Below are 27653 nucleotides of genomic sequence, written 5' to 3' on the forward strand. Positions count from 1 at the left end.
TGTCAGAATTGTTGCAGAGGCGGCCTTTATTATTCGCTGAATGATGCAACAACTATAATATAACTGTATACCAGAGGGTAAAGAATGTTTTAGAAAACACAAACTAAGTACAGCAACAGCAAAACCCAAAAGAATTCCAAGCATGATGCTTGCCTAAAAGGAACTGTGCCCCTTGTTCTCTTTAAGTTATTTCTGTCTGAAACTCTCGTGCATATTTTCAAAAAAATCCACCTGTTTTTTTTTTTCCACATTGGAAGTTCAACATGTTTCATGCCCTCTGAAAAACCTTTGAGTAACTAGCAAACTGTGAGAAATAGGTTTTCAGCTGAAGAGAGAGAAAAAATTTATTCTAAAGGTCAGTAAAAAGAGCAATCTGACCACAGCAATTGGAACAATCTGTTCCACACTGGAGACTTTCAAAGTGTTGCATCTGATATTTTGATGACGTAGTACTTGCTTGTGGCATTAGTTGGCTCACAGCTGCTTGCAGTTTGTATTTAATTATTTTATTTCATGAAGCCAAAAATATGACTATAGAATTCATACATGTTTAGAGCTAGCACAATTTAATTTGAAAAAAAATTAGGAATGATCAAACAGAATAATCTAGATAATATATGCAGTATCCATTGTTAATTGCTCATTTGGAGGTAAAAATCATTCCAAGCATTCCAAACTTCATAGTCAATGAAAGGAGAGAACTGCTTCTTTCCCTATCAACAGATAAGAAGTTTCAGGTGTCTTTTTGATTGAGTTCTCTTGTGTTATGTATTCAGTGTGGAAATAGTTAAAAGAGTCAAGGAAGTCCAGGCACTGATTTCACAAGGCAGGTCTAAGATCATAATAGCTGTTTTTTTTCATCTTATATCAGCACAAATCATAGTTATGCACACTTGAATAAAGGTATATATGGATTGCAGCACGTTAAAATGTAGAAGATGGATAGCTGTATGATAAAGAGATAACAGTATTCAAATGTCAAGCTTGTAAAGAAAGACTGTGTCTGTATTCCTTTCATCCCCTTCTCCAGGCTAGGAAGCACTGCACAATAAACTAGACTGGAACTTTAGCCACAGGTGTAGATAAATTAGCTGATGTGTGTGGAGGTGGTGGAGGTACCGCTCCTATCTGAGGATGGGGACAGGGGAAATACAGAGGGAGTGATGGATGAGAGATTCACAGGCACAGACTTCCATCCATTTTCTCTGCCCTTTCTTAACCTACGCAAGACACAACCCTGTAAAAGATGCAATCCTTGCCTATTGTCTCCTAGAGATCTGCCACATGGGAAGGCTGTCCATTCTCAAGCTCAATGTGACAGTAAGGGATTTGAATTGGACCCAAAATCTGTAGTATTTTTTTTTGGTGTGTTGAAACTTCTATCCTTTTAATATTTGTTTTCATTTTGTGTGTATGAGAGTCTTGCCTGAATGTATGTATGCATACTATGTACTTGTTTAGTGACCATGGAGGTAAGAAGAGAGACTTGGGTCCCTGAAAGCAGAGGTGTGGATGGCAATGAGTTACCACGTGGGTGCTTAGACTAGAAATCCAGTCATCTGAAAAAGCAACCAGTCCTCTTAACTCCTGGGCCATCTCTCCAACACCTTGATTACCTTTGATATATATCAGATTCCTATGAAATCTGATTATGGGCTATAGCTTGTTAGTTTTTAAGCAGCAGAACCTCTTCCAAGAAAAATTAAACCATTATAAAGATATTTTCATGTAGCATGCTTATACCACAGAGCTTACGAGTAAAGAGGACAAGAACACCTTCTAAAGGGATGATACAAAAGTTGATCAATCACATTGTGGATTGGGTTATCTTTATCTGGTACCAGTCTCCTGCATTCCTTCTATTCCTGCCACACAGTCTGCATGGATGTGGAATGGGTCCCAGAATAAGGAATGATCTTGCTGGTCTAAGTCACCCATCATAATCTCAATTCTCCTTCTTGAGCAGGGCCTGGCCTTTCTGGTCATGTCACTACTTCGGCACTGGATAGGTAATGCAAGAAAATTCAATCAAAGTGATACCCACGATTCTTTCTACTGGTGTGGAAAAGGGAAGTGTGCTTCCTTGTTTGAAGTGTTTGCCAGTTTACTTCACGAGGAAACTGGATCTGGGTCAAAGTTAATAAATGTAAAGAAAACTCTGAGCAATGGAGCTCAAGCCACACTGGTTTCAAATTCCACATAGTGGGATAAACTGCAGGGGTGCTCTGGAGTATTTACCAGCCTTCTTCCTAAGAATTATATTTTTCACACCAATGACCTCAGTCAAAGCCCTACAAACTGCCTAAACCAGTGATGACCAAATTCATGAAAACACATGTGATTTCTTAGATCAAGATTTACATGTCATGTGTAAATCCGTTTCTACCACCGCACTATATTGTACCTTGAGATACCTTGGCCAGGTATTCGGATTCCTCAGGTTGAGTCTCAGAATGGGGAAACACATGGAAAGAATAAGTCTCTGCTAACATGTAGCAAGACTGATAGGGAAACGCTTTGTGTGCCATTGCAATTGTGGATCTCCTCCTAGAGCACACAATCATCAAAACTAGCTAGTACCAGCCAGATCGTGGTGGTGCCTAACTTTAACCCCAGTACTCAGGGGATCGAGGTCAGCCTTGTCTACAGAGCAAGTTCCAGGACAACTAGAACTGTTACACTGAGAAACCTTGTCTCAAAACCAAAAACCAAAACCCAAATCCAAAAACCAAAACAAAAATAAAAAAAAAACAAATAACAAACTTTAAATTTTCCTCATTTATTAAGCTAATGGATGATATTGTTTTTATGATTCAAAATATCTTAACAGAAAAAAGTCATCAATTGACCAATCTTATTAACCCCATGAGGTATGGGGAAATACTTTTAATAGGCAAACCTCATAAAAATACAATACAATATAATCTAATGTTTGTACTGTTGGATGTTTAGTTAGGGCTGATGCTGGCAACCAAAAGGGCTCATCTTCTGATTGAATGGACAAGCAGAAAAGACAGAAACCCTTTGGCAGGTTCTACAATGTTCTTGAAGAATGGGCCAACGTGAGTTTAACGTCATGCATAATTTTATCAGCTCACCATCAAGACCTTTCTTCCCTGTGTGAACTATGTTCTCTCTCATTAGCACATGGATTCAAAGCTAAAGCACGCAAGTGAATCTCTTTGATGCTTATTTCAAAGCATTTCAGAAAAAAATTAATTACTATAATATCCTGAAAAATATTTAACTGCTGTTACTTCTCTTCCATACGGGGAAACCTGGACAGCTTTAGCATCTTCCTTCAGACCACACAGAGAGTTACTCGTAGAACTGCATTGACCTTTGTATTTTCAGGGGGATCTGAGACATTTGACAGAACATTCACAGGAACAGGAAACATGTCTAACCCAAACAAACAAACCTCTACTAACAGTAAAAAGCAGAGTTACTTTTACCACTTGTTGCATTTATGTTCTGCTTTGAGCCTACTGAGGGTCAGCAAGATAGAAATAAGTTATTTTAAACCTTTCGAAGCAGTCACTGTCTATTCTACAAGGCTTCTGAGCATCATATGAGGAAAATGATACCATGCTCAGAAGAACTGTGGACACATCTTCCTTCCTCATCATCAACCTCGTCGCCCTATCTGAGGCAGAAAACATGAGCTAGAAAGAAAAATGATACAGATCCACACAAGAAATGAGGCATCTCTATCATAATAATACAGACCCTACTAATAAACCACACTATGCCTGACAATATTGCTTAATAATCTACATTTTGGAGGATAACCTAGTTATATGATCCAATTGTTCTACTAGGCTTATGTGACTAGTAGAGTTTTAATTACTTTTTTATAAGAAAATTTAATAGAAAGCGGTGATTCAGCAGCCATTTATCCAGGAGCATCTCAAGTGCCAGTTATAAATGAAGTCTCCACCCCTTTACAGCAAGCATTGAACTTACCTTGGAAACTATGGAATTTCTTCTAAGCCTCGGCAATATGAATCTGAAGATACCGCATGTCCAGCCTCAGACCCTTTCTCCAATATTTCAATACTTGGCCTGAATATACTACATTTTTACCCCCAAAGTCTCCTAAGGTTTATTGCGTTACTGATAATTGAGGAGTTGCATTTAAGAGCTAGTTACTTTAGTGACTTTACATTTTTCTACACCAATGACACTGGCTGTACAATTTTACTCTGAATAAAAAATTACATCCTTTTCACACTATAACATATAGCATGGGTTTTAAACATGCTCTGGTTTTGAAACAAAACATTCCAAACTACCTGGAGGCTTACACAAAACAGTAAAAATAAGGTTATATTTTAGAAATTATAACAATTCATTTATAATATAAGAATTCACTACAATCTAACCAAGAAAGAACATATAACTCTGGGATAAACATTTTTTTTAATTCTCAGGCAAGCATGGATTAGTCATAAATTCGTATTTACAAGAAATAATTTAATATTACAAGAAAATAGTGGCTGTGGTCTTTCTAGCAACTCATACATACATTTCTCATATTACAATAGAAAATCATCACTTAAGTAAATATATTTCATGCATAAATTAGCAGTGATGGATCTGACATAAGTTCTTGAGTACAATATTTTAAAATCTGTCATTTTGATCACAGAACATTTATAAGACCATCTTAATTTAAATTTTAATAACCTAAAATCCTAAAATTTTGCTATCATGTGTACTTTTAACATTCCAAAGTGGGAAAGAGGTAAAGTTCTGTTTATTTAATTCAAGGAAGATAGACTTGTTTTCAATCTTTATGACTTCCTGAGGGAAATCTGCACTGTTTCTCAACTCTTGTTAATTCTAGGGCATACCTCATGCAAAAATAGTATATCTTACTTTATTTTCCCCATTTCGCTCATTTCATAAAAGACTATGTAAATTCTACCAGCATCATTAGAAAACCGTCTGGGTCTACTAAAGTCTCAGAGTCAGAGAAACTGCACATCTGTATCCAGTAGCAGAAGTCCCAACGTTCAGAAGGCCGAACCTGAGAGCCCGCAGCGCCGTGTACAGCATGTTGAAAATAGCATTGCTCTTTGCTGACATGGGCATCCTTTACGTCAAGTTGGAGCAGATGACAGAAAAAAAAAATCACATTCTGTCACATTATTATATTGCCATTCTTATGAATTTCTAAAAAGTCAGTTGCCATTTGTTCGTTCTTTCGTGTGGACCACCATTTCATATCCGGGGAATTTCTTGGTCTAAATATAAGCTCGCGTCTTGTAAATGTCGTTTTGGAGAGATCTAGATATTGCATGGTGCCTTCACTTCAGCCAGCTAATCCGTGGTTTATAAACTTTGCAATAAATAGACATGGAAGGTGGCCTAGCTTTGGAAAGTGAAGAATAAGCGGTTTTTAAAGAGACAAGAGGCTACTATCCCATTGCTCTATCAATAGGTACTTAGAGAATCTACAGTGTTGAAAACTTAGACTTTTGTTTCTATATTGTGTGAACCGTATGGCACAACGAAAGCTATAAGAAAGTCCTAGGCCAGCGCACAAAGATAATGACCCAACTGTAGTAGTGGGAGGAAATACTGGCCTGTAAGTTGCAAAATATGCAATCATCTTGTGGGGCTTATAGAAAACAACATTAGAGATTCATCTGTGTAAATATAGCAGTGGGGAGGGCACATACAGATACAGTTACAGATACCACCATTTGAATTCTATTGAAATATCCATCCCTGCAAAGAATGGGGATTTCTTTTAATTTTCTTTTTTTAATTGATTTTATTGAGCTATACATTTTTCTCTGTTTGCCTCCCCTTCAACCCTCTCCCATGCTCCTCATGCTCCCAATTTGTTTAGGAGATCTTGTCTTTTTCTACTTCCCATGTAGATTAGATGCATGTATGTTTCTCTTGGGCTCCTCATGGCTGTCTAGGTTCTCTGGGATTATGATTTCTAGGCTGGTTTTCTTTGCTTTATGTTTAAGAACTCAAGAAATTGGCCATCAAAAGAACAAATAATCCAATAAAAAATGGAGTACAGAACTCAACAGAGAACTCTCAACAGAGGAATCTAAAATGGCTGAAAGACACTTAAGGAAATGCTCATCAACCTTAGCCACTAGAGAAAAGCAAATCAAAGCAACTCTGAGATTCCATCTTACACCTGTAAGAATGACCAAGGCCAAAAACACCGGTGACAACTTATGCTGGAGAGGTTGTGGGGTAAAGGGAACACTTCTGCATTGCTGGTGGGAGTGCAAGCTGGTACAGCCTCTTTGAATATCGGTATGGCAATTTCTCAGAAAATTAGAAAACAGCCTTCCCTTCTCTTCTTCCTGCCCTTCCTCCTTTCCTTCCTTTTTCTCCTCTTTCCTTCCTTCTTTCTTTCTTTCTTTCTTTCTTTCTTTCTTTCTCTCTCTCTCTCTCTCTTTCTTTTTCTTTTCAATTTACACAAACTCAGCTTTCTATTGTATACATAATCACCTCTGTACGTAGAAGTTACAAAGTCCTATTCCTGAAATTCCCCTCATTAACACTAGCAGAAGGCTCATTTTAAAAATCTAGTTAAGGTATCGTGACATGTAAGAGAGTTGTAAATGACTTAATTAACACATTTCACCCTTGCTGGGATTCTGAGATCAAAACATGCAGGGAAGAGAATTTGTAGCTCACTCTTTGGCTCAGTGGGATTGCAAAGGAAAGGAAAGAGATGAGAAAATAACACAGAAGAAAGGAATTCAAACAGATAAAATATCATAGGAAATAGGAGAGGGCTGAGGGCAGGGGAGAGACATGAGGATGTGTGAGCCTTGGAAGGAAAGTTGAGGCAGGCTCTGCAGCCACGCTCAACTGGAAGAGTGGGAATACAGCTTGGTAGAAGGGTGAACAATGAATGGGACATGAGAACAGAAGAAAGCTCTTACCCCGGAGTTTGAAGCCTCTTTCCAGCTAAGATTAGATAGCCTCATCATAACTAATATAATTTACTAGGCACAGAGTTTACATAGAAACAATATTTCTTTAGATAGAATTATCACAGAAATAAATGTTAAAGAGGAGCGACTGGCATCCAATATGTCATCAGTGTTTATGACCTCTGATTCCACCTTCACTCCTTTCTCATACCGCTTTCTGAGAATCTCACAAACAACATTATCAAGTTGGTTTCTGGTCAAACAGGTGTCGAGACTCCCTGTGACCCTGAAGAGTGAGGATTCCTCTGATCCTTGTGACCTATGATTTTATCTTATCAACTTAATCCTGTCCAATGCACCTCAGCTGACACCCTCTGTTCCCACGCCTGAAAAGAAAAGAGGGTGCTTTCTGATTATAAATTCTGAGGTAAAGAAATGACGCCACACCAACCCACATGCTCTTTTGTGTAGTCAATTCTTCTGTAATCCAAGTAGTTTGACAGGATACACCCTGGCTTTTATGGAGCTGTTTACGTTGGAGGGAGGAAAATTTATCTGCAACCTCAGGAACCTCATTTGCAAATGTGTTTGAAAAGGTACTTAGTGTTTGTAGCTAGCAATGTCATGCTTTCCAGGGTGGGATTAATTTAGGAAGAAGGGCAGTTCATTTGATTATGACCACAATCTTCAGAAGAGGAAAGAGCGCAGAGAAAGATGAATCAGTTAGAGTTTTAGCAGATTGTGCTAAAGTTTCAAAAGTTTGACACATGCTGAAACTTCCTAAGGAAAGCACTCAGTGTTCAGGTGAGTCACTTATTTGTACCCAAAGCTGTCACTCCAGGCTCCTCGTGATTATCTTGTTGTGAGATGGGAATGTTTTCACTAAAGGAGAATGGCCCTGTGACTCGTGATAATGGCTGCTTAGCAGTGTGTGATCTGTCTATCTGATTGCCCATCACAGTGTGACGACACTCCTGCTCAAGCAACTCCTAAGTAGCAGCCTGGTGCCTCAGCACAACGCTGCTCATGACATCAGCCTCACTTTGTCTCCTAAAGTAGGCATTGTGCCACCTCCCGCCAGGAGAGATGTGAGTATTGTATAACAAGCTAATTTGAAATGGAACACATTCTTGTGACTTCTATGATAATCAGTTGTTTTATTTTATTATTAGTCACTAAAATGTTGAGATGAATAATATACTGAGATTATCATCTCAGTATAATATAGAAACATAGTATATAGCTTCCAAACATTCATTAGGGTCTTAGAAGCTTACTGGGCATCTTATGGAAAGGAGAGAAAATTACTCTAATATAGACATTTATTTACTTATACAGTATGTTCTTCCTTAATGTCTGACATAACCATATGTTTACCCACTGATCATATGTGTGGATGACTTTGCAGGGGTGACTTTTATGTATCAGTTTGACTGGATTGCAGGCTGATAAACAGCTAGTAAAGAACGTTCATATACATCTCTAAGAATTTCTTTGGAGAGACAAGAACCTTAACCATTGGCTAAGTGCAGAAGCAGAAGATGGTCCTCATGGAAGCCTCACCGTCTAATTCATAGTATCTGGATAGAAACACAAAAGCAATGGAAAGGTGGGTTTGCCGTCTCTTCTGAGGCAGAAACAAGAATTCTCTTCTTCCCTTAAACATCAGGGGGTCTAGTTTGCAGGTTTGAGGATTTGCCTTGGGATCATATGATCTGTTCTCATGTTTCTCAAGACTTGGGCTTTTCTGAATTTCATACTTCCCCACAACGATTTATGGATCTCTTGGCTTCTAGAAATATTCATAAAAATATCTATTCTTTTTATCTGTCTATCATTTATCTATCTAGCTATCTAGCTACCACCTATCTCTACCCATCTCTCTATCATTATCATCATAATCATCTTTTTGGTTCTGTCTAAATTCATTCTCTGTGACAGTAAAGGCTAAATTTAAGTGAAAAAGAGATCGCAACACTGTGACTTGAGGAAAACAGTTAACTAAAAGCTTTCATTTTTTGTTGATGTCAGATTATCAAGGTGAATGGTTGAAGCTGTGGTCGTTCTTCTGTACTACAAAGAAGCTCATGGACCATGTCACTGACATGGTAATTCCATTTCCTTACTGTTCTCATCACGTTGCCTTTCTTTTGTTACACGGCTGGACCTGGGTCACCTCTGTCCTGGTTCAAAGTTGTGATAAAAAGGAAAGAGAAGCCAAGGAGGTCATGTTCTCTAAGGCTTAGAAATGCTGTCTCCCATTTTGCTATCTCAGTTAACAGACATAGCCAACATGACCCAAACCGTGAAGGGAGGTAGAACGATAAAATATCCAACTGCTTCAGTGAGCTTACATGAATGTGGTAGACAGATAGTGTGGTTACCTTTAATAATACGGAAAGACTGAAAGGGGAAAAATAATAAATTGAAGTAGTAAAAAGTAATAAAAAGAAGATTGGTCACCTGGAAGTTAACTTCCTCCGAAGGCCAAGTCCAAGGAGCCAGCAGTAGAGGAGTAAGTGAATGGCTGGCATTAGGTTACTTCTCTCTAAGAAGGACAAGGTAATAAAACCTTATCACATGCTGATTAGGGCTGACATATTCCAGAAATTTAGCTGTCATCTCTCTCCGATTTGTAGGAAGATTGGGAATCGTGTTTCTGTTTGGAGACAGAATTTAATCAAGATTCACTCCATCTGAAAGTCTTCTCTGTAAGTACCTAGTGCAGGCACCTGTTCCAAAACAATGGGCACCTGTAACTTCATTAACGTGGCCTTGCTAGTCCCCTGTCTGTATCTGTAGAGACGTCTCGATCTGAAGAGGACTTGGCATATTACAACCACAGGTACTTGGAAGGCAATTGGAGCAACATACAGCAGTGTCCATCAAGCCAAATATTTACCTTCAATGTTTTCAATGAAGAAACTCAAGCAGAAGCATAAGGCAGTTTTCAACCATTAGCTTCTTAACAGCTTGAGTCACATGAGAACAGAATTAAAATTCCCGTGCCTATAAAGGAGGTGGTTGCTTTTCAACTGCTCAATATGGGAGATGAAAAATAGCCCAAGTTTTAGAAGCTCTCGTGGCATAAAGAGTGTACTCGGGGAGCCGGGATGAAAGTGTGAGCCTTTAATGAATGGGATATGAGCTTTTGACCGTCTCTAAGATGCTGAAACTGCTGTTCTAGTCTAACTCAAACCTCCAAGGAACAGCCAGTCTTCAGTCTGCCTGCCTGTCTGTGTGTCTGCTTTTGACTTTCTCTGTTTCCTACTGTGTATGTGTGTGTGTGTGTGTGTGTGTGTGTGTGTGTGTGTGTGATATCTCTTTTTCTTGCCTAGCCCTCCTCTCTCTTACTTTTTCCATTTCTCCACATTTTCTCCTTCCCTCTTGCAGTTTTAGAAAACAGTTCCTGCCTATTGCAAAGTATTCAGCTCAAACTGGCCTTTGCCTGACCTTAGGGCCTTTGAGAAAACGAGAAATCCACATCAGAGAGAGTAAAATCTAAAAGTTCAACGTTCTCTGTGTTGATGTATTCCCTGATTAAACCCAAAGTCTGATTTATTTTCTTCAGCATTGCCTCCGCATACTCCACTTGGGGGAAAATGTATGATGATGATTATCCACAGAACCATAAGCTCCTGTGAATGGCAACATTGTGCAAGGAGCTTATTGAATTGCAAACAGCTTTCTCAGAAATCAAGGCCTCCCCCTGATGCAAATCAGATGCTTACATAATGCCATTTCCTTAGAGGTGACAAAGGCTCCAGGGATTAAGAAGCCCCATATTGTAGTGGTGCAAAGCTTTGCTGTCTTCTTGCTTGGAGCAGAACACTTTGATGTACTAACTTATCTAAGTCTGGTGAACGCACCTACGTTTCTGGAAAGAATTTATAGTAAACCTCTTTCCAAGGGATCTGAAGCTACAATGTTTCTGTCCTTCCCCTCAAGCACTTTAGTTTGCTTTCACACTCCCGGCAGTACTTTTCGTAATTCTTAGATGTGCTTATTGAAAGAACTGGTGCTGGTCACACAGAAAGAAGAAACAAACAAACACATCTCCCTCACGGGCTTTCACAGTTAACATCGCCTCGCAGTATCAATTGCATGCCATTGTGCTATAGCATACTGAATGGGGACCAGTGGTCTGTGTCATTTTGTATAAGGTGCAGTTTGCTCTTGATATGTGCCTTGCATGGCTATATATCTTTTAAAAACGATGCCCACTGTTTCCACATGTCTCCTCAGTAGCTGGCTTCTGAGTCAGAGCTCTGATGGATGTCATGCATCAAAGATTGGAATAGGCCACCCACTGTGCAGTCCACATGAAGCCAAGATTTCCCCATCTTCCTTTCTTTCCTCCTTTTCTTTTTTCTCCAGTGTTCACCCCCACCACACTTCCTTCCTTTTCTCCCTCTCAGTATTTCCCTATTTATTCATATGTTTTTTTCCACTTTCTTATTAGACTAAAGATTTCACTGGAATACCATTTTATCTTACTCTTATATCTTAGTCTTCAGTGCATGACTATACAGGGCTGTCAGTAAACCCTTATTAAATAAACAACTGATGCTGAATTTCTAATGTGTCTATTCTCCTAGGAGGGTGCTATAGGCCAGTGCACAGACCTTTTCCTCTACATCACTGTTATCACAATTCCTAGCACTTTGGACTTAATCATCATCATTACCATATTGATTGCTTACTCTCCACACCGTAAGTGTCATAATCATTCTATTATTTAATTCCTTATGACCTTGTTAGCACCCTCATCTGTAAAATGGAGATCAGAACAGCACTTTCTCCACGGGCTTCCTGTAAGGACTGAAGCAGAATGAGATGCAGGCAGTGCGCAGGGTGCCACTTGAATACTAAGCAGTCTGCGCACTCTCCATGCTGGTTATTGATGGAATTGCAACTTGAAGCCCCATCTAACAGCGGAAAACAAATAGGACAGGGAAGACAAGTCGTTGGCTGAAGGTCTCTCATCTGGTAAGCGTCAGACACTGGAAACAAAAACCCTTAAGTTTAACGTCATAAATCAAATATCACCAATGTTATTACTTTGGGACACTTTAAGAACTAACCACACCCACCCCAGCCACTTTGGACCTCCCCCGCAGCCATCTTCTCTCTGGTGCGTGCGTGCGTGCGTGCGTGTGTGCGTGCGTGTGTGTGTGTGTGTGTGTGTGTGTGTCTTTGTTTTCTCTATGTTTGTCTATGTTTCCCTTTCTTTAAGTAATAAATGTCTAGCTTTATGTATAGCCTTATGTCCATTTACTCTGCCATCCACCGCATCCAACCGCCTGACTCTGCCGCTTGCCCGGGGACCCTGCACTGCTTTGGCGGTGGCAGCCTCTGTCTGGCTCGCATGCCGCCCGGGACATACCATCATCATATTATTTTTAAAAAGAACAATAACCGGTCTCACTTTTCCTTTATCAGAGTCTCAAGCTTGAAGGACAGTATTTCTAAGTCGAAACAATGTCACTCTGAAAATGGGAATCTTTTCTCATAAACAAAGAAAGAAGTGGAACCAAATTCTTTTTGAAAAAGTCAGCACTTAACAAAAGATTTTTATCTTTACTATGAAAGTCTTCATCCCAGGCTGGGAGGAAAGTGCACCAAAACTTATATTGGAAATTTACCCATGACTCTATTCTTTCTGCTAGGAAAGTATTATCCCACCTTGTTATTTTGGACTTTGAAATCAAACATAAAGCCTTGACCAGTTGGTAAATAGAATTTCAATGGCAGCATATAAATCATAGAGTTCATTCCAAAGGAGAAAATAGCAGGAGGATGTAAGCTGCCCCACTGAAAAAGGTACTGAGCCACATGGCTAAAATAGATCAGAATAATGGGTTAATCAAGATGTGAGAGTTAGCTAATAAGTAGCCTGACCTAATGGGCCAATCAGCTTTATAACTTACGGAGATCTATGTGTGATTATTTTCTTTGGGGCTAAACAGCTGGGGGGCTGGGCAGGGCAGAAAACACAAACAAGCAGACCCCCCTCATGTTACACAATGGCACCCACGTGGATAACTACATCCACAGAAAGCCTGAGAAAGCTTGGTAAAGACTAGAATAAAGCATTTTGGTTTTCAGCCGTAGCAGGAAAAAAGCTGCGCTGTTTTAAAATGCCGGCTTTCTGGGCCGTCATGCTGGGGGAGAACTCTTGACTTTAAAGCAGGCAGTCCGGACTATGGAAACAATGTTGCAGCTTGCTTCCTGGCAAGGACCTTGAAATGCCATAGGAGCTTTTGAATGTTGTTTTCTCCATATTCCTTAGCAAATTAAAGACCCATGTTGTCAGAAAAAGAGAGATATACAGTAAAGAGAGATTCAAAGATGAAAAGACCTCTAAATGATTTACATTGTGCTAAAAATATATACAGGCTTAAATAATGGTTTAAAGCCTTAAAATAAAAAGGAAAGAAAGAGACTAGTTTGGTGTGGTGGTAGACACCTTTAATCCCAGCACTAGGGAGGCAGAGACAGACAGATCTCTGGGAGTTCAAAGATAGCCTGATTTACAGAGGGAATTCCAGGACAGAGATATGCAGAGAACCTGTCTCAAAAAGCCAAAAGTTAAAAGTAAAAGTAAAAGAAATAGAGGTTAAAATAAAGCTGCATAAAGATGGAAAATACACATAGAATCTTGATACTATATGCTATTATGCTCTCTTTGAATTGTTTAATTGCTGTGGAAGGAACAACAGCTGCTAAAAGATATTTGCTTATAAATGCTGCAGAATCAATCCATGAAAGGTATTTTGAAAATACCTTGGCTTCAAAATTGAAGTCAAAAGGTATGTTACTTTGGAGAAGGGATTTTGCTTTTGTTTCCACAGAAAATGAGAGGCTCTGGATTTATTCAGAGTTAAGAAAAATCATCTTTGACCAAGGGAGACCACCTGAGCAATCTCCGGTAGGAACAGATGGCCCAGATGTCAGAGTTCTTCATCCAGAACAGGTTCAAGACTGCTGCCTGAGATGATCAAGACTCACAGGATACCAGTCAGGACTTGATCATAACTCTAAATTTTCTTTAGGTCCCCATAAGATTATCAGCACCCCCAACAAGCAGGAAGTAGCCTGAAATACTACTCCCACATTCCCAAAAAATGGACTATGGATATTTTCCTTTTTTAAAAAAAAGAAGAGGGGGAAGTGGTGAAGGAGAATTGTCTGTATTCTGTCAATCATGTTTTAAATAAACGCTGATTGGCCAGGCAGAAGGTGTAGGTGGGAAAACCAGACAGGAAGTGGAAATGCTGCAAGGAGAGCAGGAGAATTCTGGGGAGGAGGAAGTTGATTCCTCCCACTCCTGCCCAGATCACCGAAGCAGCAGGATGTGAGTTGCCCCACTGAAAAAGGTACTGAGCCACATGGCTAACATAGATCAGAAAAATGGGTTAATCATGATGTAAGCGTTAGCTAATAAGAGGTTAGACCTAATAGGCCAATCAGCATTATAACTTACAGAGATCTGTGTGTGATTTTTCTCTGGGACTAAACAGCTGGGGGGCCGGGCAGGACAGAAAACACAAACAAGCAGGCACGGCCTCCTCATGTTACAGAAAATGGCCTGCCTTTGTCCTTTGGTTTGCTTTCCTCTTTCCTGTCTGATGGTCTCTGACTTTCCTCAAACATTTGTTTTGTCGTGGAGTCAAAAAATAAAGATGATTACCAGGTAAATGACGTACTGAGCATTTAAGTGAATATTTAAAGGTAGAATCAAGAAAGTAACATTTAAAATATAGTAAAAGCGTCTACTTGAAAGAAAGAGAAAGTTTACAAAAAGTCATGAATAGAAATGATTGAAACAGCTTCCTGGTAGGAATTATTTAAAATTTACTACATGTCAATAGAAATGCAACACAGACCACGTTCTTCTGCCGTTCATATCACTGCTGACAGGATGCACCTCGTTTTCAGACAACTGCAAAATATGTTCACCTAATAAACGCCACATACTTTCCTGTGTATGTGCACGTATCCATGAGGGCACATGTGTACACGCATGCAAATGGATGTCAGAGGTGAAGGTCAGCTGTGTGCTTTGTCCACTCTGCCCTAAGCTTATTTTGAGATAGTTCTCTGTGAATCCAGGGCTTACTGATTGGAGAGATCTGCTGAGTGATGAGCTCAAGGGATCCGCCTATCTTCATGCCCACTGTGTTAGAATTAGAGACATGTCCTGGTGGCCATGTACACCGTTTTATATAGACACTAGGTGTTCAAACTCTGAAGATTGTGTGACAGGCACTTTATTATCTCCTAAGTACTGGAAAATGCTTTCTTAGCATTTACATTTTTTGTTACAGGCAGGTGGATTTTAAGAGAGAATTTCTCTGGGTAGCCTTGGCCATCCTGGAAGTCATTCTGTAGACCAGGCTGACCTTGAATTCACAAACATCCACCTGCCTCTGCCTCCCAAGTGCTGGGGCTTAAAGCATGCTCAACCTCTGAAATCTTTAAAGTACTTTTTAGATTCATTTACACATAAATTATGATAACATTTGTTTTGTCCCAGCATATAAAGAAAGATGAATTATCTTTTTCTTAAGATAGTCTTAAAATGCTCTTACATTTATAATCTGAATTTTCTTGGTTGGTTTTGGGTCAGAGTTGCTGGTACCCGTATTTTCTCATGAAATATTGTCTTCAATGCTTAAAGAAAATAGGTGAAGCATTGAAAAAAAAAAAGAGTGTACAAGAAAAGTTAATGCTATCTTATTTGGGGCACTACCTGATTAATTATCCAAAAAGGAAATTAAGAAGTTAGTATTATCTATAACAGCATACAAACAGTGGGATATTTAGAAATATATTAACTAAGGAGGTAACAGAGCTCTGAAAACTATAAAAGTCAAGAATCTCAAGTCACATCTGTTTCCATTGCTGCTCACAATTTTGGAGTTTCTGAACGTCTCCTGGTCACTGTGGCCCTCTGCCTTCAGGTATGTTATGAACAACACATGGCAATGGGAGACAGGAAGCCAACTTAAATCAGTGATTTGGTTAAAGCTGGGGTGAAAGAGAGAAGAGGAACTGATAGGCCCACAATCTCTCCTTTAAGAACGTGTCCCAGTACTCGGATGATCTGGTGTTATGGATATCCACACCTGAAACTTTAGTTTTCTGTCAGTTTCTGGATGCTTTTAAAGTGATTGTTATTTGATAAAAAAAAAGCAAACAAAAACTATTTTTGTCAGAAGTACTAGGTTATTAGATTTCTAAAAACTCCTGGAAATGTCAAAATAGCTTAATAACTTCTTCGATTGATCTGAAAGCTACATAATTATAGTCTATTGTTATAATAAAAGCATCCTTCTTCCATAACTTAGTTCCTGAGATGTCATTTTTGTTCAATTTTATGAACTAATTTTTAAAATTTCATTTTCACTTCGAATAGAAAACAAGTTGACACAGATTCAAGACATTATCACAAAGACCAAAATAAACACCCCAACTGTACTTTATACACACTGTATCTGCACCAATTTGTTACTACTATAGTAAGATGTGTTTGCTGTCATGTGATTGGAGTCACTTCCATAAAAATGTCCTCTATAGTTGACTTTTAGTTCTTGAGAAATCAATGGTGTGAAATGCTATTTATTCATTTATTTATTTTAATTTTTAAAAATTTATTAGATTTTTTTACAAAAAAAAAAATACCAATACCAATTCCCACTCCCTCCCCTCCTCCCATTCCCTCTAACCCTTCCCACTCCATCCCCATCTAATTCTATTTATTTTGTATGGAACCTCTCTTTTGCATTGTGACTTCGGCCAATTATTTCCATTCTTTCCCATAATTAGCCAGTTTTATACCACAAAACAGTCACCTTTGTTTTACACTACTCATCACTGCCCAAGGGTTTAACCTGTGTACGTGCATCCGTGAACGCATGCCTGTGTGTGTGTGTGTCTGTGTGTGTGTGTATGTACATGTGCATGCTTGTGTATGCACATGCGTGTGTATGGGGGGGGGGTTATGGTGCTGCGGTCAGAGTAGGAGGTCATGTGTCTTCCCTATGACTGTCTGTCTTACTGCCTTGAAGCAGGATCCATCAGTGATCCAGAAGCTTGCCTTTAAGCTAGGCTGGCCGGCCTGTGAGCTGTTGGAATTAGCCTGTCTTCACCACCAATGATGGAGTTACAGGTATGTGTTGTCGTGCCCAGATTTTGATGTGCTAGGGATTTAGATTCAGGTCCTCATCCTTCAGAGCAGGCTATCTTACATACTGAGTCACCTCCCACACCCTTTAACTTTAAAAAATGGTTGAATTTCATAGGAATGCATTATTCTCCAGTCCTGTATTTGGTCTAGCATCTTATCATTGATGGCTGAACTGATACTCATAGTTAAATTTCAATGCATTCATTTTTGAGGTCTGTTCAGTTTGCTAGGTATGCTTGATGTAACTAAATGGAATAAACTTTGTGGATGATTTTGGCATACATTTGACACCAATTTGCTTCCGCTTAATGTCTTCCAATGAATCTTCATTGCCTTAAGAATGTTCTTCGGAAAACATGAAATTCCCTTTATAATGCCTATGCCCAGCTTTCCTCATCTATTAAAGGAGAAATTATCAGTAGCTGCTATTAGTATTTCTGTGAAGTGAAGAGGAGTACACGTGGTCTCTGGACCACGTTAGATGCTGTGTTTGTTGGTAATGATTGATACCTCCCTTAGTCAACACTCAGAAAACCATATGTGCATTCCAGTACACACTTCCCAACCTCTTCTATACCCTCCTCTTGCAGAATTCAGCTTTCCCCACGCAGTTTAGGATGGCTTCCCCAAGATGCTACTCAGCATGACATGTTGTAATAGTCTGGTTTTCTATGCAAATATCTCAGTTTTCTAAGCTCTTGGAGGGCTGTATCTTGACACCATTGAGTCCTGGATGCCCAAATTGGATGTTTGATGAATGACAGAGATTCATGCAAATTCTAGGCAGACGGACATACTAAATAAGAATATCTGTACAAATGGAAAATTTGACCAAGACGGTCATACACATAAAAACTTCATTCCTAGCTAGCTCAGTTTTATGAATTAAAGTTTAAAAACAATGATTTCCAGTGAAATTCATTATGGAGGATTCAATGACAACTTTCAGAAAAAATGCAAATATAAAAGCTCTCTAAAACACAGGTTCCTAGGCTGTGGTCCAGTCATCATGGATTAGAACTTTGGATAAGCGCTATTTAAAACAGACTCTTTGTGGTTTTTCTGACATGGTTAATAACTTATGCTCTAAAGCAAGCTTGCCTTTTATGATGGGTGGATTCCAGAAATTTGCCCCCAGCAGCCACACTTGACTCTTTGGGAGAGATTTCCAAATGATCTATTATTTCAGTTTTAATTGAGAGCACTCACTCCCTCGATGATTCCTCCGAACTATGTAAATTTATTCTGAGATATTTTCTATTTAAAAATTCTACCAGTTTAAAAGATTTTGCTTCTTTTCTTTCTAACAATTGCCATTTTATTTTCCCTACCCCGGGCCCTTAAAATAAGCATAAAAGATTTCCATATTTAAAATGTGCCCTTTCTGTGAACCACGTCAAAGTAAAAAAGACCAAGTGAATGTAGGTGATTTCTTTCAGCGTAATTGCCTGCTCTTTATGTGAATAAAAGTGGTCTCGCATGCCTACTTCCCTGGCTCGCCCATATAACATAGGCAACTGTGTCAACATTCAGCTCCCTTAAATGAATGCCAAATACCAAGGTGCATACAATAAACATTTCTGTTTTCAGTAACCATCTTATAAATGTTTCTCTGCTTGATGTGCATATTAAATGCCTCCTTTCCCTCTCTCAAAGATGGCATGTGTGGAAGAGCAGATAAATACTGAGGATTTGTTATGTATGCTGGCAAGTGATAAAACATTAAGTAGACGGCTGCAAGTGAAAGCTAATGAAAAGGCCATTTCACACCAGGTTCTTTCCACCCTCAGTGTGCTCCAAGCCTCGCTCTGAAAGAAGAAAAATCAAACCTCTGGGTGGGACAAGAAAAACATCACAGTCAGAACGCAGTTGGAAAACTAATTTGGAGGGGGTGTGAGAAGATGAGGACATTCACTTCAGCATTTGGATATAAATGGTACTTTTCCTTCCTCAATTTTAATTGGAGAATGTGTGTCTACAGTTGGCTGTAAATAGACTCTAGAAGTTAGAGTAATTCAGTGTTAAAAGAACCATTCATACTGATGGAAAAGAAGAGTATCATCCCTGTAATTTTAAGAGTATTAAGTGCTTTGGCTTTTCATTTCTAAGTCAATCAATAAGGATATATGAAAAGAGAATGTGGAAATTCTTCCCTTGAATGTCACTATTAGAGAATAATTTCCCAGCATCCTCTTTATATGAACAGAAAGACATATCTATCTATGCTGGGCTGTGTGCTTGAGCAGGTGTAGGCGTGATCCTCTGTGTGCACATGGAATGTATCCTGTATAGAAGCTGTAATGGCTTCCATAAATTTGGTAGAGCCTTTCTGCCAGGATGTAATGGAGATAGTCCCATCACTGAAGGCAGAAAAGAGATGCTCCTAATTGCCTATCACATTACTTTGGGAGCTAAATGGATGTTACATTATTCAGGATTAAGGGATACATTTCTGAAGCGGCAAGCAAGATGGATGCTTTGCCTTCTTCCATCGACTCCAAAATCCGCTCATTGTTTGTTTCTTCATTGTTTTGTCATTGCTGCCCTGAAGGATACCTTAAGTGCACGATGCTGTTTGCAGGCGATTTTTTTTTTGGCGACAAAAAAAGGATTAATTTTTTTCTGCCATTTCCATTTTCATCACCCATTTCCAACTGTCATGATAGTGAGCTTTGTTTTTACACGACATTCCACTCTTATTACCATCTTCATCCCAAGAATGAAAGTCTATAATGAGAGCAAAGTCATAGCTGGCATCGGAGAGCTGCTGTAATTCACTCCCGTGACAAAGACAGTAATGGGACATGACAGTGGCACAAAATGAATCCTTTCTGATTCCAACCCCATGGACGATAATGAAAACAGAAGATGCCACCAACTTTATTCATCTTCGTGACACCTATTGTGACAGGACGGAAAGCAGCAGCAACACACCCACCCGAGGTCGCAGCTCCCAGCCTCACTCCCATTGTGTGCATGCTGAAACTCGGTACCGTCACTTCTCCTGGAGGGATGCCAGATAAGGGGGGCTTCCAGAGGTTGCAAAAATTCTTTACCATCCACGAGGACAAAGCACTTTAAATCCTGGAATTATTTGCTTTATCCCTTACTACGCAGTCAGGTTGAGCAAAGCCTGCACCGGAAGTGTGGGGAGTGGAAGGGAATTATATGAAAACAGGGCCACATTTTGAAGCTCTACTTGAATTCCGTGATTCTTCTGAGATAAACGTTTCAAGGTGCACGTAAAGGGAGTCACACATGCAAGGTCTTACCTACCTTCATGTGCTTCCCTGCCCTCTCCTGCCTTCCTCTTTGCCTCCTCCTCTCCTTGTTTCTTTCACTGAGCTATGATTATACCATCATGAAATATGAAAGTACATGTGTAGACAAGTTTATGAAATCTTCTCATTTCATGGATGAATGAAAGGAAACAAAAAGGGAAGCCACAGATCGACAGTCAGGCAGGCAATGTTGGCATCCATCATTTATACAATTTTCAATTAGATCTGATTGAAAATATTGGACACAAAAGAGGTACAGAATACATACATACACATATGCATACATACACTCTTATGTGCACACATTTTAAATTTGATGAAGAGGTAGCATTCTTAGGAAGAATATATTTTAGAGTTTACATGTTAGTTTTTCAATAATGTGACAAAAGTTGAGAAAACACAACTTAAAAGGAAAAGATTTATTTGGCTCATGTTTCAGAAATTAATCTGTGGTTGTTAATTGTGTTCTTTTCCAGGCCTATGGTGACTCAGAATGCCAAGGTGCAAGGGTATGGATGGGAATTGCCTCTGTTGTAGTCAGGAGACAGAGAAAGAGACAGGAAGTAGTCAAGACAAGATACCTTCAAAGACATATTCCCAGAGACCTACTTCACTCCAGGCCCCACCTTTCACAGTCTTACTACTTTTCTGTAGTCCATCAAACTAAAATCAGTGAATGGCTAAATCCACACCAAAGCAGAACCCTCACAGTCACACATTTCTCAGCAGCTCGACCTGTGAATGTTGCTTACTTCAGGGCACAGGTCTTCAATTAATATCCACCTCTTCCTGGCTCTATTTTTTTTAACTATTTTAACTGTCAAGAGCTGTGGAGGAAGCACAGTAGGGTGTCAAAATCATCCCCCCACTGAAGAAGGACACTATAAAGAAATCCAACACTAGCTTAGAACTGAGTATAATAAAGGGTTATTTATTTAGAGATAGACTTATAGATCACAATCTTCTGCACAAACAGGGAACAGGAACACCACCAGAAGAGAAACCAAACGTGCACTTTACATCAGCATATATAGTATAAGAGCCCATGCCCAAGTGGGTGGGTAATTTAAAGGCTACTGGCTGTAGGAATTCCTGCAGTACCTCCCCCTTTTGTTTAAATAAGAAAGCTCTAAGCTTAACACAAAATTGTATACAATAAGAACAAATATCAGATATAAAAATTAGAATTACAACCAGCATAAAAAATATCAAGCAAGAAACATATAATAAATGTTTCAATAATTATCCTATCCTAAGGAGTTTAAATTTTGTATTATAAATAACTTGGCCAAGTCAAGAGAGGAAAGTAACTACAACTATCTAGTCCTCAACCCCATCGAAGACCTGAAAAGGAAAATAATATTACTTGAGTAAGCAGGAAGAGCAAACAAGCAACTTCCAAAATGTACAGCAAATAACAGAGACAACTGGCTACCTGGGCAATCACCCAAAGTCTCATTTGCAATGTTGGAGCAACCAACTTTGGCTAAGGTCTAGAGTAACTGACAGACCATTTTCAGAGGCAGGAAATTTTTCAAAACTGTCTTACCCTGCCTTGGCAAGATTTGACAGTCTTTTTTGTTGTATCATGCTTGTCCTGTTCACATATCGTGCATTTTGTCAGTGGTCAATACATGGGCAGTTTCTTGCCCAAAGGCCAGTTTTGCCAAGAAGAAAACAAGCTCCAAGTGGAGTGTCTTTTGGAGCTCAACCTTCTCTCGGGAATAGATCTGTGCTGCCATGACATCCTGTCTCATGTCAAAAGAACCCTATGTTATTTAAGTGCCATATTCTACAGCTTTTTAAAGTGGTTGAAGATGACCTATCTATGCAGAATACAATCTTTATGTATCCAAAGAACCTGATTAGTCTAACTGTAAGTATGACAAACATGGATGACTATTGACCTTTAATTGTTAATATCTAAGACTTCATATTAGAATAGTAAACAATCTTTAAGCAACTGTGCAACAAATGAGGACAGTGACGTCAAAATGTAAACAATGTATAAGTATCTTGATCAGAGGTAGAAATGTATATTGCAATATGATTAAATATCCTAAAATTGTATCAATATACAAAATGTCTTAAGCAGAGGTAGAAGCATACATGCATACAATATGACAAAATAAATTTGCCTAGGTATACAAATATTGTAGATGAAAATAGCAACATATTCAATATAATTTAAGTTTGTATCAATATATAAGAATCTATACTAATGTAAATTGCCTATAAATAATAGCTCACAAGTATTCACTCCATCCCTCACTATTATTATTAGTGTGAGTAAGCTCATACTAATCTATTATCCCATCCAATTTTCTTTTTTCCCAAAGAGATTCCTGAGCTTACATAATTTTTACCCAACCCCCAACCCTATAACAATTATAATCAACCCCTGAATGATGTTCCTAACCTTGAGAATAATCTTTTTTTGGGAGACGGAATATCTCTTCTAGAATTATTTCCAGCTGTCATGGTGGTGATGTTCTTTCTATGGGATCCTGTGAAAGTAAAATGATGATTAAGTTCCAAGATTACTGTCTGTTATAATTGAAAATAGTCTCTGAGTATTCAGTAGGGTTTTTCTGAGGTTTCTATTTGGTGTTCTGGACAGAATGTTGTAAAAAAGTACACCATCTCAGCTAACCAAGTTGGAACCATCTTGAGCAGCTGGTTCCCAAAACAAGTCTTATGGTAGCACTATCAGCATCATGATGTCATATCAACCAAGTGGAGTTGTTGTTCTGGGGCCCCATCTTCTTCCTGGAAACTTCAAAGATTACTGAAGGAAAATTCATAGTTCATTGTGGAAAACTTAAACATTATTTATACAGATGTATATTCAATGAAAGGTATGGTAGAGACAAAATAAGTATGAAGAAAAGTATTTTTTTCTAAATTCTTTCTTCTTTCTGTCCCATGCCAGGTGACTTCTGACATGAAACAGAAACTCTGAAATTTTAAAAACATGCTTGGGAACAGCCGGAGAGATGGCTCAGAGGTTAAGAGCACCGACCACTCTGCCAGAGGTCCCAAGTTCAATTCCCAGCCTCCTCAAGTAGTTCCGTACCGTCTGTCAGTGCTCTCTGCTGGCCTGCAGAATGACCCACAGACTTCCACTATCCGTCATAGATCTGTGTAGATTAGTAGAAAAAAATGCCTGGATTTAGAGAAGGACAGAGCCGTTGTCCAACTCCAAAGTCAGGTTTTATTTTTAAGTGAATCATGACTATAATTCTATTTGGTATTCAGAGATTCTACCCTCAATGACATTTCCTCACAAGTGATAATTCTCTTTGCTTGGTGATCCTATCTGGATAATTATCTTTACCTCTTTAGACATCTAGATGTCCAGATTCTCTTGACTTTTTAAAGATGGGTATTTTTCCTGCAAAGAAAAGAACAGAACCCTGTCCTAACCCTTATGAGGTTTCCTTACCACCTGTTGGTCGTCATGTCTGTGGATAAAGCCGTCATTTCTCTTTCTCAAGAGATTTCTCTTTTCCAAACGGAATCCTTATTAATTTTGATGGTTTCCATAACTTTTCTTCTCCTGTTGAAACAAGAGCAAAACCCTTTCCCCAACATAGCACATCTTCTGGCTTCCATTATGAGGTAAACACAGCCTTGAAATACACTGGCTTATTTAATTCAGAAGACTTTTCTATTATCCAATGTCTCTATGCTGCTGTCGTTCCTTTCTCATTAGCGTTAAAAAAATTCAAGATTATTAAAGCATTAAGTAATATATTTTGGGGGTTATTTTCCATCCCTTTCTGTTTGTTTAACATATTCTTTATTGTTTATTGTTTGATTTGATCTTTCTATAACTGCCTGACCTGTAGAATTGTTTGGTATACCTGCAATATGCTTTATATTATAATAAGCAAAAAAAAAAGGTTTCATTTTGTTAGAGACATATACTGGAACAAAAAAAAACCTCTTTTATTTTCTTAGAGACATATGCTGGAACATTATCTGTCTTTATTTGTGCAGGTATACCCATGATGGCCATATCTTCTAATACATGTGTGATTACTGAATCAGCCTTTTCTGAGCTCAAAGCAGTTGCCCATTGAAAATCTGAATAAGTGTCAATAGAGTGGTGTACATATTTTAATTTTCCAAATTCTTCAAAGTGGAACACATCCATCTACCAGATTTCATTTTGTTGAGTACCCTTTAGGTTACTCCCTGCTGATAGTGGTGTTTGGTTATAGAAAGAGCAAGTAGGACATCTCTTTATAATCTCCTTAGCTTGTGCCATGTAAAAAAAAAAAAACTCTTTCTTTAAACCTTTGCTACTGACATGATGCTTTTTTATGGAATTCTGAGGTCTTCAACACACTTCCAATGAGTAATCGATCAATTTCTGCATTACCTTATGCTAGAGGACCTGGCAGAACCATATATAGTGAAAGAGGCCACGCCCAAGTGGGCGGGTACCTTAAAGGCTACTGGCTGTAGGAATTCCTACAGCACCTGTCTTGTGGGGGAGCTCCAGCTGACCTCATTTCACAGTATAGGCAAGGCACCCCTTCAATGACTTCTTACCGCTCACCTTCCCCTTCTGACAGCAGAGTAAAGTGGTTTATTTCTCCTCTTGGCAGGAGCCTCACCCAAGTTCTTTCAAGAGTCCTTGAGTCAGGCTACTTATCCACATCAAGATATTTCACGTGAAAACACCGCACCATCTGACCCTAACAGGGTCACGGCAGACCTTACTTATGCCTTGCTACTGTGAGACTCTTGAAAATCCCTGGCCTTCAGGGTTGTTCAGAGAAGAGAGAACGGTCTTCACAAAATCAGGAGCAATGAAAAGATAGAGGTGCCTGCACTGTAGCATCAGGGTTAACTGTGCCATGTTAGAGTTGATAACTGCCTACCCAACAAGGGATTGGGGTTATGTCAGGGAAGCTACATCCATCCGCTTGATCCTCATTTTCACCTTTCTTGGGTTGTTAGAATGTTTCCGTGTTTCTGAAGAAGAAAAAGATACATGACAACCATGTTTACTGATTTTATCCATTATCCATATTCATTATCCATTAATTTTTTTCTAGTTCTCGCTTACCTCTTAGGAGTGACAACAGCTGGTCCAGGTTCATCACCAGAGAGCAGATCTGTTGCATAGCTTCGAGTAAAAATCAATGCACCTTTTCCATTGGCTCCACTTTTAAACTTGAGGTTGCATTTCAAGGCTCAGTAAAGGAAAATTATTGCTTCCAGACAACTGTTGCAATAATATACTTTTCTTACTCTGTTAACTAAGTGTTTGTTTGAAGGCTGATGAAAGTCCAGAGTCAGAGAGCGCTGAAATATAGATGGAGAAATGACTCTTGGTAGAAGGGAATCAGCACAAAAAGTATTTCAAACTCCAAAGTTGCAAGATAAAGCGAGACTGTGCGCTACAATAGCTTTCAAACAAAGCATACAGCAGTATTAGAATTTAGAGAACTGTATCTGCCTGGTGATTTGTATAACACAGAATCCAGCTATGTCCAACGTTTATACATTGGGCATCCAATGTACCTTCAGAATCATCAGAGCTGGCCAGCACTCATGCTTTTGGAAATAACCCTTTTGTAAATATTATGGGTACTCTAGATGATGCTTATGTCAGAGAATTCATGGTTTCAGAAACAGCTAGGGTTTGACCAGGGTTGAGAATTTTATAGGCATGCCAAAATTTCTTCTAAATGTTCTGATGTTCCTTGACCTATTCACTGGGTTTTAGTGACCACATTTACATAAAATCATTCTCCAGCTATGATTCAGTTTGATTACTTGGGGGCAAATGAATGAAATACTCTGCTAAACAATAATAATTTTTTTGTGGGAAAATGCCCTCCATTTGTAGGTGTGACTCTCTCCCTAACCAATGTAATGACTACCAGGACAACTCATATTTGAAACCCCACAAATTCAAAGCTTTGTGTAAACTTCAGCATGTTACTTTACTTCTTCAGCATTTTTTTTCTGGCTTATCTGTAAAATAAGAGTTAAAAAACTAGATTATTGATTTATAATTTATTCTGATGACTCGCTCTTTGCTACATTGAGAAGCTGAACAACTCTCATGAGAAATACAAGACAAGAAAAATGAATTGTAAAGACCATTCATCATCCTCTTATGCAATGAATAGAGGATCCCTATGCAGGGTTTAATGTGTTAGACTTTCATACAAGAATGACTCAGGGGAGGGGAAAGATTAATTCTAGATCCATAACTCTTTGAACTATAGGTTCCTTTAGACTCCTTGAACGGACTATGCGACTTTGTCAGGGATGGAAGAGCACAGAACATAAAAAGGTAATTCATATTCCCTTCAACACATGACATGAAATTTGAATCTGACCTTGTGAAGATGTGCTGGATATCACTTGATTATATTTGTTTAGTGAACAAGTAATATTAAAAACAAACCAACAGATGCCCATTGCCAAACTCTTCTCATGCAAGAAATATCTCATTTGAGATATATATTGTGGGGCTGTAAGTGACCCTGAAAACTGCCAGATATTTGACAAGAAATCAAGCATATTTTTTCCAAGCTTACCTTGGGAATACAAAAGCAGAAGTCACCTCGAATGTAACTGTTTATTATTGGGTTCTCTACAAAAACTATTTCAATAGGTCACAATCACAAACCCTTGGAAGATGAACTGATATTTTTATAATTAATTGCCATAAAATTTTCATGTTTCTTTTAGCTTAAGGAGTGCTGAATTCTTTTCTGTTCTTCTAAACAACCATGAAACTTATGCCAACCTAAACTGCAGCTGCTATTTTCTACAGTAATTTATATGACATAAGCCTGATATTCAACAGTATAGGACAGACTAAACACACAGAAAAAGATTTGGGTCCTTCTTTCTAGACTGGTTTTTGGGTTAAATAAAACATCTGCAAGAAATGTCGTATTCATATTTGATTTCTGTACTTTTTCCTATTTGTACTATAAAAGATGTGATAGAAGATGTGCAAAATGTTTATATACTTTTGAGAAATTGATCATGCTCGTAGTGATGATGCCATTCCATCCCCAGGGACAAAGTGAAACCATATAGTTAGTTCTTTGTCTTCCTGCTTCAATAACTGTATTGCTACTGGTGCTCAGCTTGCTGTGAGGAGGCAGGCTTAAGGAAAATGCATATACAGAAACTTGTTTGCAATTAATCTGCCTGACATCCATGCAAAATGTAATTAAATGGTTTGAATTGTACAGGTGCTAAAAAGAAGCATATTGCAAAATA

The sequence above is a fragment of the Myodes glareolus genome, chromosome 26 (genome assembly GCF_982192425.1).
Source record: "Myodes glareolus chromosome 26, mMyoGla1.1, whole genome shotgun sequence".
Taxonomy (NCBI): Eukaryota; Metazoa; Chordata; class Mammalia; order Rodentia; family Cricetidae; genus Myodes; species Myodes glareolus.